The sequence below is a fragment of the Acipenser ruthenus genome, chromosome 14, assembly GCF_902713425.1.
Source record: "Acipenser ruthenus chromosome 14, fAciRut3.2 maternal haplotype, whole genome shotgun sequence".
Classification (NCBI taxonomy): Eukaryota; Metazoa; Chordata; class Actinopteri; order Acipenseriformes; family Acipenseridae; genus Acipenser; species Acipenser ruthenus.
In genome coordinates, this window is record NC_081202.1 from 10,164,293 (window position 1) to 10,175,403 (window position 11,111).

Genomic DNA, 11,111 nt, shown 5'->3' on the forward strand with positions numbered 1-11,111 from the left:
CCATTGAAAGTGATTGCTGCACTGTAATCTGTCAATTTCCTAGATTTGATATAAACTGAAAACCACTGGCTTCTGGTGGATTCCACACAGCATAGACAACCAATAAACAGGAATGAGTTTTAATGAGGTTATCAGTAGCAGGCCTCAGAGCTGATAAATGAAGTTGCATAAGGAAACGTAGCTGTTCATCCTCTTCATGTTCGACTAGCTGATTTGCAAAGGCCAGCTGCAGAACAGTTTATCTAATGACAATAGTATTCATTCATGACGCACTCAAGCTCCATGTAAACTGCAGAATGGTTGTTTCTTTCGGGTCAGACGTGCAGGAGATCTCATAAATGCCACTGTGTTTCACTTTTTTATATTCCTGCTCTCGTTAAATCAGGATTCGGTAAAATCAAAAAGTTACTTCAGGATCTACAGTACAATCCTCTCACTTTTTATCTCACCCTCAATGCGAGTTTTAAAGTGTGTTTTCCCTATTTCCAATTAATTAGGTTTGCAAATTTCAAAACACTGAAGTTTGCTAACGATTATTTTGTATTAAATTAATGTGCTTCGTCTGATTTGAGGCCATCTATTATTTTGGGTGGCATATGTATAACATTTGGAGTGCCACTGTACTTGTTAATTAAAGTAATGTTCATACTGTATATTTGAAGAGGAACTGCTAGCTATGCTAGCTATCATTAAACTTAATTAAACAGTGAAGACAATGAATAGCCCCAATCTGGTTAGTAAGTGTAAACACATCCCTTGTTTGCACACTGTAAATCATATGGGGCCACTACAGTATCCCATGAACACATATCAATTTATAAATGCTTTTGACAGGCACTGTACGGCACCGTTTAGAGAAATTGAAAGCACAGCATTTTTTAAAATATAGCATGATTTATCACCCCCAAAATGCTGATCAAAATGCTTTCTTGAAGAAAAGGCTTCTGCAATTTAAGAATTGGTGACAGCTGACAGAATGAATTATGATCTGACAAATATTTAATACTGATCGTTTTGACATTGGCTCTGACTGGATGATTCAAAAGATTTCTTACCATGCGAGATTAGACTTGTCCTTTGATTTGGTTGTGGTAGGAGAGGAGAATGGGTTTTGCACACTAATGTTATGATCTTAATGAGTTTTTTACCTCAATCTTCAGTAATCATGCTGCAGCCCAAACATCGATTATGCTGGTATAGATCATGATTTTTCACAACAACATGATACAAGACCAGTGTGCTACCATTGTATTACATAGTATAACATTCACATTCAAGTTGATGCAACTAGACCGTTATTGAAGTACTGTATATGACTACAGTATAATGATTGAAATCAATAAGACAAAATGAGGAAAAAGACTTGGGTCTTGAGGCATTGAAAATTCCATTACTAAAAACAGCAGCCTAAAAAGTCGCAGCTAAAAGGCTAAATGGAGAAGAGAAGGGTGTGGGTGGTATTATTCTCTGTTAGGTGACTGATAGAGCTATTACTTACATTGTCTATCACTGACCTTCCAACCAGAATAAATAAGTCTAAGACACCTGGGTAAGACTGGAAAAATATATCCAGAAAAAAACACTATGCAACTGATATTCATCGTAATAAAATGTGTTGAGTGAAGAGGAATGTTAAGAAATTCATATTTATATGTATTTTTATTGAATGTACTTTTAGGATGCATTAATATGTGCATATGTGATTTAAAATCAGTTCAGGTGTTAATATTATTCTTCAAATGTAACACTATTTAATAAAATAAATACATAAATCAAGATATAGCATTCACACAGCTTTGGTGGTCACAACGTTGCCTCAGTTTGATACCCAGTAATACATGGATACGTCCACAGGTGTGCAGTACAAAAAGCCTCATTAAGGATTACTTATTTTCTTTTCTTGTTTTTTTTGTTTTGTTTTTGCTTAATTAGCTAGATGCTGATTTCCCCTGTGCAATATATATATATATATATATATATATATATATATATATATATATATATATATATTTTTTTTTTGTATGAACAACAGAAAGTGGACCTGTGCCAAATAAACTACAGCACTGGTAATACTGTAAACATCCAAAACTTAAAAGGATTAAAAGGTAGGCTGAAGAATCCTTTGTAAGAATACAGATTAAGTAACAGTTATATTCAGTAAAGAAAAGAGATAAAAGTTATACTGTATAACAATCCTTATCCTTCTGTTATAAGAAATGACAAACCACAAAGCTTTCTCCAGCAGAAAGCTTCCAGATTATTTTGGTCCCTACAGTCTGAACTGGAAACATAAAACTTGCAGCAGAGTTTTGAGTCATACTCAATAAGTAAATGAGATACAGACAGCATGACATGCATTTGGGTAAAGATTGCCTTCTGAGAAATAGCTCTTAATGAAGTCAATATTTTATTGAACACAACTTAAAAAAGGGCACAGTCTGCTTGACTTACGATTTTAATGTATTAAGTCACACAGTTCAAATACACATAATATACAGTACTTACATAAACAAACAGAGGGTAATTTTGTTTTGAAATCAATAAAAAAAAACAATAGAAATGTATTTAGATGATGGTTTTGAAACCGGAGTAAATTTGGATGAGTATTTGTGGAGCAATTAAGCAACACAAGTGGCCCAGCATCCTTGCCAACTGAAAGGGCCTCTTCTTAAGTCTATGCAAATGCCTCAAGTGTTATGCAGTGTCTAATCTAACCCATGCTTCCAAGAGAACTCACCAGACAACAGGCTTCTCAGTGTGGACTGTTACGCAGAGCTGAATGCACAACTGCTACTATATGATTGCACAGCTCCTTCCACTACAGTGCTGCACCACTAGCATATGTTGCCCAGAAGTTCTACAGATACTAGGATCGCAGTGTGCATGAGAACATACTGGGAAAGCACCAGAACGAACTTGTAATTCAAATTGTGACATAATGCCTGAATTCTTTTGTAACGTCCCTCAACTCTGACCCAGCAGTACCCCCTACTTGACTAGAAAGGGCAAGGACAACAGCCCAGCAAGTGGGACAGAGAAAACAGGCTTCCTTTGTTCCCTGTTTTTCTTTCAACATTCTATTGAGGTACATGATTCTAGAGCTTAGACAGTCCTCAATGGAGGACAGTATAGCAATACAACTAGCATACAACTATGTAACTTGTGTACCAATTCCTCAAATAAGTAAACAATATAACATAATTGTGTACAGGATGAGATAAAGTAGAACATATTTTTTTTATTCATATTGACAAAATTGTGGTTTGCTAAGTTGAGGGAAAGTGCATGTGGAGTTGAACAGTTCCACTTGAAAAATGAATACAGACCCACACATCTGGTCACTGTAGTATTATTTTCTTCTAGAAAGTGTGGGGTTTTTCTCTCAGTGATTAAAAGCATCAACATCGACACAAATGAGTGTGTGTTCCTTAATTTCTCAACAACTTTAGCAGGTTAATAACACCATCATTCAGTTTACCCCAATACTGGTTCTGTAGGTTTTAAATGGCTACACTCGTACCGGTAGTAGTATGAATAAATTATATCCACAAAGAGGAAATCGACAAAAAAAACAGTATACTACTGATGAATCAATATATTGTGAATGGCAGGTTAGGTAGGATAACAGCTGTGAGATAAACAATGCACAGTAGCTACTGTATGTATTGCAGATTGATGCACTGTTGTGTTGCAAATTGGGGGCTGCATTTCTCACACTGTGGTTGGTGATTTGGGGAACATGTATGGTGCCTCGACACAGAATCAAGTCAAAGCAAATATTAATCCGTCCCTTAATACAAACCAGTGGCAGTTGTTCCTTCTAAACCTTGTTCATGTTGAAACACTTCGGTCTTCCGTCTCCTGCCTTACCATGAGAATGTTGTTCAGAACTTCCCAGTTCAACCTGCTTGATGCCTCCTACAGTAAAGACAATGTTCCTGTCCAGTGTTGTTGACACATCTGGCAACCATAGCAATGTATTATGTAGTGACTCAAAAAGGTATTAATCCACTGTTGGTTTGTGGAGACAGCTGTTCATATTTTACCTCGCTCAGACTGATTGCTGTCTTACTAAACATCTTGGTATCCCTGAAAATGTAAGCATCCCCTCTTCAAATTCTTTATGATTTTAATTAGCAAATGCATGCAAATGTTATCTATTTACTACCAATGCAGAATGACTGGGTGGGATATATTTGTTCTTCACTTTTACCCTAAAGAAACGCCTGCAATGGCAGCTGCAACAAATAGATATAATAAGAGTTCAATAGTTTTGGGGTTTTTTTCCCCACTGTCCTACAATGAGTAACTGACTGAGCAACCTCTATACACTCTACCTACCAATGTGCTGTTGCCTAAGGAGAGTATAAAAGTCCACGCTTTTATAAAACGTTTTGAGAACTTAATACCTCTCCAGCTTGTTATCTGTCTATGAATGTGTATCTGTTGTATGTAGCTATCTACTGTATATTCATGAAGAGACATCATGTAAAATTCTGCTTAACTACAGCATACTAGATAATAAAAAATACAGTACGCTCGCATTGATAAAATTGTTTGGATGCTTAACAGCCTACATTGGAAAAATAAGTGAAATTCATTACCGTCTTGCACAGAGCACTGCCTCCTACAGTTTGTTCCCATGGATTTGTTTCAGGTCTTTACGCTATTTGTATTTACACTTCATTCCAAATATAAATACAATGGCTTTTTAATCTATACCCAAGCAGTATTCTGCAAGATTTTAAACCACTTTCTGTAAATCACTGATTGGCAAAGAAGTTGAATAACCTATGCAGTCAACCAATCTCTGGATAACTGCAATGAAGAATACAACGTGTAGTTCCGTATGGCTTTGAGATATGTCAGAAAGAAGGTATTATTCATAAGTGCAATACAAACAGACAGACAGAGGTCACTTTAACCGATCATTAAACCACCCTTATTTGCAAAGGGTATAGGAATGTTATTAACACCACTTGTTGAGCATTAACTTTCGAACCGCTTCAGTATTCATTTTCAGTACCGTATTTGCAAATATGTGTGTGTGTGTGTTAGTGTGTGTGTATGAGACGCCCGTTGCCCATTGTCAATTGTCACTTTCCTCCAAAAGGTTTAACTATTGAAAAACAAGGTATACGAGGACTTGAGCAGTGAGGTTTGGGCTACTGTTCTTTAACAGCTGGTGTAATTGAAAACTTAAAATGCCCCCAAATTTTAGGTTTGTAGGTTGGTATGTATAGTTTGGTATTAGTGAATCGACCCTAGCCGGAGTCAATGCGAGACCTCACGCACCATGGGTGACAGACATGTATATGTGTTTGGAAAGGGGTAAATGTTTGCTCTGCATAAATCTACAGACATTTGTTTGAAAACCTATAAAAGGGCCACTGGAGCCTGAAACCACATTACAAACAGCACCTAGGAGATATGTGATTTTTTAAAAATAATAAATAACCTTCATTAAAAAAAAATGTCCCATATGTACATACAATTATATATCAAATTCTTATTTAGATTGAATCTTAAATATCACTATAATTGTATTGCAATGAATGTACATAGTTCTCAACTGGATAAGAATTCCATGCATTTTCCCAAAAATCTAATAAAGATTAAAAAAAAAAATCAGTTATCATAAAGCATAGCCATAATCAGTTATCAGTTTCAGACTACAGTACAAAGCAACATTATTGTGTCCCTGAGCGTTGTACTGTAAAGTAGCCTATATGCAGCGTAGTACTACTATGCCATTAGAAACCAATCGTATATTCCTATTAATGGAACTAAACTACAAGACCTTGAAAAGGCTAGAGAACACAAATTGCATAGTAGTTAACAATTAAGTACAGTATGTACTGGTGCTGTACACACAGTATTTGAATTAATCTTGGTTAAGGGTAAAACAATATCGATACCCAACAGAAATTAATGAGATCCGCTTACAATAACATCAAGCCGACAAAATGATCCCGCACAAAAGTGTTTGTAAAATAAATAAATAAATCTAAAGTAACCGCGCCTCTCACTGACACCGAGGAGCTGGAAAAATAAATAAATAAATAAAAATTTAAAAAAAAAAAACATTATGAAAATTACAGTCAGCGCTGCTATACAATATACCCAAATGGCAGCTGCCGTCATAAAATGAAATTATTACTTTGAATGCACTATTATGTGTTTTATAACAAACATATTCATTATTTGAATACAATTTTATTAATAATTATAATAACTACCGTTACGTATGTACTGCACAATATGAACTAAATATGCACCTGCAATTACAAATACCACCTGTATGTCTCGCACTGAAATTAATTAAGGTATTAAATCACCCAAAAATAAACAGTAATTTTAATAATACCGTTCGTGTACGGTAGGAGAATCCATGCATTAATGCTTAAGCATTCTCACCCTTTAAATAATTAATATTAGCCGCATAATGTACCATCTAATTAATTAAAGGTGTAATCATCACATAACGCATTATTTGAAATTTCATCATGACCATTTTACACTACCTAGAAAACATATTTGTTTTTCTTGGGGCCTATGCATTTCACACCTATACATACATTTCCTAGACATCCTCGGTTGCTATGGGAAATAGCGCGAGGAAAAAACATCCTCCGTCTCATGTTGTCAACTACTGCAGCTAATGCGTCTTTTTTTTATCAAATGTTCAGTAAAACTGTACCTAATGATGTTTCTAGAAGAAAATCCATATCCCTTGGAAAATTCTGAAAGAAAAAAGGTGCATTGCTCACCGGTGTAACTGCAAAGCGACGGGTGCCTGTATCTTTTCTGTGCATTGACTGGGATGTTCTGGTTTTTTGCTGTTTGTCAGTGAGAGATCCTTGTAGCGCTCTGTTTCACACCAACAGACTCTGGTCCTCTTCCACCAGCTCCAGCTCCCTGTAAATCGACGAGAGTGTCATCCTGCGCACGCTCTGTGCATCTGGGACTGCAGCGACACCGGTGGAAGCTGGGCGAGCGTCTGGGTAAAATACAGAATGCGGTGCGCCACTTCTTTCTTGTGGTCATCTGGGTAACAGCTGGTTGTCTTTGTTATACTGTGTATATTGTAAAATAATAGTTTGCCAATTGTGCAAATCACTTGTCTTTTAGTGTATCATAAAAATAAAAAAAATCATATCATAAAAATATAAAAAATATCATATCATGTATCATAAAAATAAAAAAATAAACAAGTTGGAAGGTATATGCCACAAATTTCCATCAAACTATGGTTAAGGTGCACATTATTATAGAGACCAACTGAGCTAATATACAGAGAATGCTGCCTATTTGGATATAACTACAATATGACTTCCCTAATGTCTTTTTGAAACTATTGGTCACATTATTACAATGCTACTTTAAAGCCATTTTGCCTCTGGTGATATGATGGCATTCAGTAAAATGATGGATAGTTTTCACGCAGCAAATACTGTTATGTGCCTCAGGTAAAATACAGAGAGTGTGAAACCATTATTGCTGAACAGGAAGAATTGCTCAAACTAGTGATATACCAATTATTTCTTCTAGGGTTAAAGTTTATTCTGCATGGCTGGTGGTGTAATGGAACTGTTTTTACTAAACTCTGCGGCAAGTTGAGACTTTTAACAAATATTTTCTTGCCTCTTACAGGGCACCCACCAGGTATATAAAATAGAGCTATGTAGTCATCAAACAGTTGACTTTATTTTAAATTTACCATTAACAGATTTAATTAATTTTATTGGACCAGCTTAACCAGCACCAGTTTCCTGAACCAGCATGACCAGGTTTGCATGCCTTTACCTTCACGTACTTTCACCTTGTGAGTGAAATTGCCCCAATCCCTTTCCTATCATTAACCAAACAGCAGCTTCAGGTAATAACAGACATGCTTTGTATAAATGCTCTTTAAATAAAACATCAGCTCAAGTGGTTTCATGCATTTCTGTTTGTGGTTTTGTGCGCTTTGTTGTATTCAGTGCTCTTCTGAATTTAGCCAATTTGCTTGAAAAAAAGAAATGTGCTATAAATCATAGACATCACGTGCTGCTCCGAACCAAGATTACCCATTTAAAAGTCTAGACTCGCCCCACGCAAATGCTCCTACATCAGGTTGAAATACATACATCAAAACTGACCATCCAGAAGGGATTTACAAAAGCTGCTCAATCACTGTATTAGACGCTGATGTGCAGTGAGTTCCCAGCAGATGCGAAGAATGGCGCTAAAGAAAGATACAGACCCTTTTCACTATCTTTAGTATGCTGGAATCTCATCTGGAAGTTTCAAAGCAGGACAGATACCACTCAAGAGGATATTTATAGATGCCAGAGCTTTTACACTTAGGAGACACTTGTGGGCATAAGGAGAAGAATGTTATTCTCTGCTTTAACTTTAATATAGTAACCACAAAATCATCAGAGCTACAGCAAGAACAATTCATGCACTATCAAGCGATAATAAAACATATGATAATACTAATAATACTACTACTACTACTAATAATAATAATAATAATAATAATAATAATAATAATAATAATAATAATAATAACTGTAGTAAATAAACATCAGTTGAACTTCCACAATGAGGACTCATAGGCAGACACACATTTCTGTACCTGCATACTGTATTATTATGCAGCATTATTAGAATCAAAGGAAGAGGCTGAATAGATATTATCTAGGGGAAAAATGCAATATTACAGTCATATTACAGAGAAACAGAAGCCAGATCAAAACATGATTATGGTAGATCAATGTGTCTATTAACTGGCATCACACAAGCACTTTATTACTGCCAGTTATTTTTTGCACATGCTGAATGAGTCATAATAATACAATGATTTCTGCTATAAGGGTAACTTAGGTTAGGCTTGATGTATTTAATTCAGTAGGAACTGATTTCAATGCTAGGAAATGGGGTTCAGTGGGGTTCAGTGTTCTTGATTTAGGGTCACTGTCTTTGTAACTTATATATTCACTGCCATTCAACAAGTACTTGCTATTCTTCAGCTGAGCTCCTTGCTTTCAGCCACCAGAGCCATCAAAACAGATATGGGTCTCTGTGAGGTCTAAGTGCATAGAGTGCTGGGTAACACAATGTGTCTGCGTTTGAAATATGCTGCAATTACACCCGAAACATCAATAGGTGCCTAGAGCACCCAACTTTATCTACAAGCAATCAATATACATTTGCATAGACTGCTGCTTCCCACCAAGCTGCCCTGCCAATATGATACAACACTAGACTGAAAAGTTTCTGTACCAGGCTCTCTGCTGATCCAACCTTGCCAATACCAACATTAGGGGCAGTTTCATCAAGTGGACACATCTTGTAGGAAGATTGGCGAGGCCACGATAATTAATTCCTATGGGACCTCGGCCATTAAAACTAAATGATGCTTTCATTGTTGAAAACCTCAACTTCTTCTGCTACCACAGAAGCTACTGTAAGTAAAGTTAAGCTTTGTCAGTTGTCAGATGGGAGGCCTCCAAAAACAAACCCCCTTGGTGCTAAAGGAGGTGGTGTTGGAAATTCTGTCTGCAGGAAGCACTGTCGCCTGTATCCAAATATTAGCTGCATGTATGTTACCTGAACAAGCTTATTTTAATTATCTATTCATGTGTATACCAGTTATACTTACCAGGGATCACCCATTAGGTCATCTTAATTCAATCATTAATTTGTTTTAGGAAAGGTATCCGAGACAGTAAATTATATTAGAGCAGATACTAATTACAGACAAGTAAAAAATAATTCAAGATCCACATCCAAATATCTGAGAGCACCAAGGACAGCACCTCAACTTGGGACTTTGGAATTAGCTCAATATTGATGTCACATTTGCAAAAACGATGTCACCAGTTTCCAGGCAGGGGTGCTTTCTCCACACAGAATGAGCTCCATCTTATTATTATTATTATTTATTTCTTAGCAGACGCCCTTATCCAGGGCGACTTACAATAGATCTTACACCGAAACTAGACAAAACTACATATAATTATACATTTGTCTAAAAAATAAGAGGAAGTTAGCCTTAAGATGTATTTTAACATTTTTCTGCAAATATTAAAGGTCAGCAAATAAACTGTCAGCTTGTTCCATCTCCCTGAGATTAGGTGAACGCTCATGGTGTATTAACCCTATATTATTCCATTACAGGTGCATTCTTTTTCTGACGAGGTTAAATCAAAGTCTATCTTTGTTTCACATTCCAAAATGTGCCAAAATAGTGGGAAAATTAATGCCAATGTGATCAGGAGGTGTCTGTCTCTCAGTGATTGTGCTTTAAGATACTCTTCTTTGTGAAGGAATTAATCATCTTATTTTCAGAAAATCTAGGAAATGATTATTCACGTATTTATTTATTTTTTGTCATGTTGTGGGCTGCAAGGGCCAGGGCTATGTTATTTAAAATTAACCATGTCTACCGCCATAGCGCACCAGAATATCCTAATGCTTTTTCCAACTGTATTTTTGTTAGAACCAATTCAAATCTAATGATGCAGGAGATTAACATGAAATGCACTTGCAGCATGATGAAGCGTAAATACTGCTATATAAAGAGACAAATATATTCATACTAAGAAAGGCACTTTTTTTTTACGACTTGACTAGAATGAAACTAAACTAACTACCCTTTAACTTCACATGAAATGCGAGAATACATTTACTACAAATTAGATGAATTGCTTTGCATAAAATGTGTGCTCCTTTAGGCAAGAAAAAAAAAAAAAGAAAGATTATACTTTGGACATATTATAACTGGTTCTGGTTTTACCTCCTTGCAAACGATCACTGGTTTGTGCTTTTGAAAATCACTCTTAACACTAGTTACTCCAGTCTAACACACTTTGTGCTTCCAAGTTAGAATAAAGGATGGAAAAAAACTACTGTTGACATTTAGTGGATAGAACTTTCTGGGAAATCTAGGGTTTTGCCACAGCCTTTCAACTTATATTTCTGGACAGCTCTAAACATTCCAGCATAAAAAAAAACATGACAATATTTTAATATATGCAGAGAGACAGGCAGTCAGAAAGTGAAAACATTCTTGTTCTATGTTAGAGGATAAACATATTTTTGGAACAGATCATCTAATACTA

The 11,111-nt window shown here is 35.9% G+C and overlaps 1 protein-coding gene across 19 annotated transcripts in view; it reads right to left on the minus strand.

The window, feature by feature from the left end:
• Nucleotides 1–6,969, minus strand: part of LOC117419619 (neuronal cell adhesion molecule) — a 91,312-nt gene extending 84,343 nt beyond the window's left edge. For all 19 annotated transcript variants that reach the window (XM_058985763.1, XM_058985761.1, XM_058985762.1 and 16 more), the window contains exon 1: nucleotides 6,771–6,969. The gene's annotated coding sequence lies outside the window, so the exon portion shown is untranslated. The remainder of the gene's footprint in view (nucleotides 1–6,770) is intronic.
• Nucleotides 6,970–11,111: the final 4,142 nt, after the last annotated feature.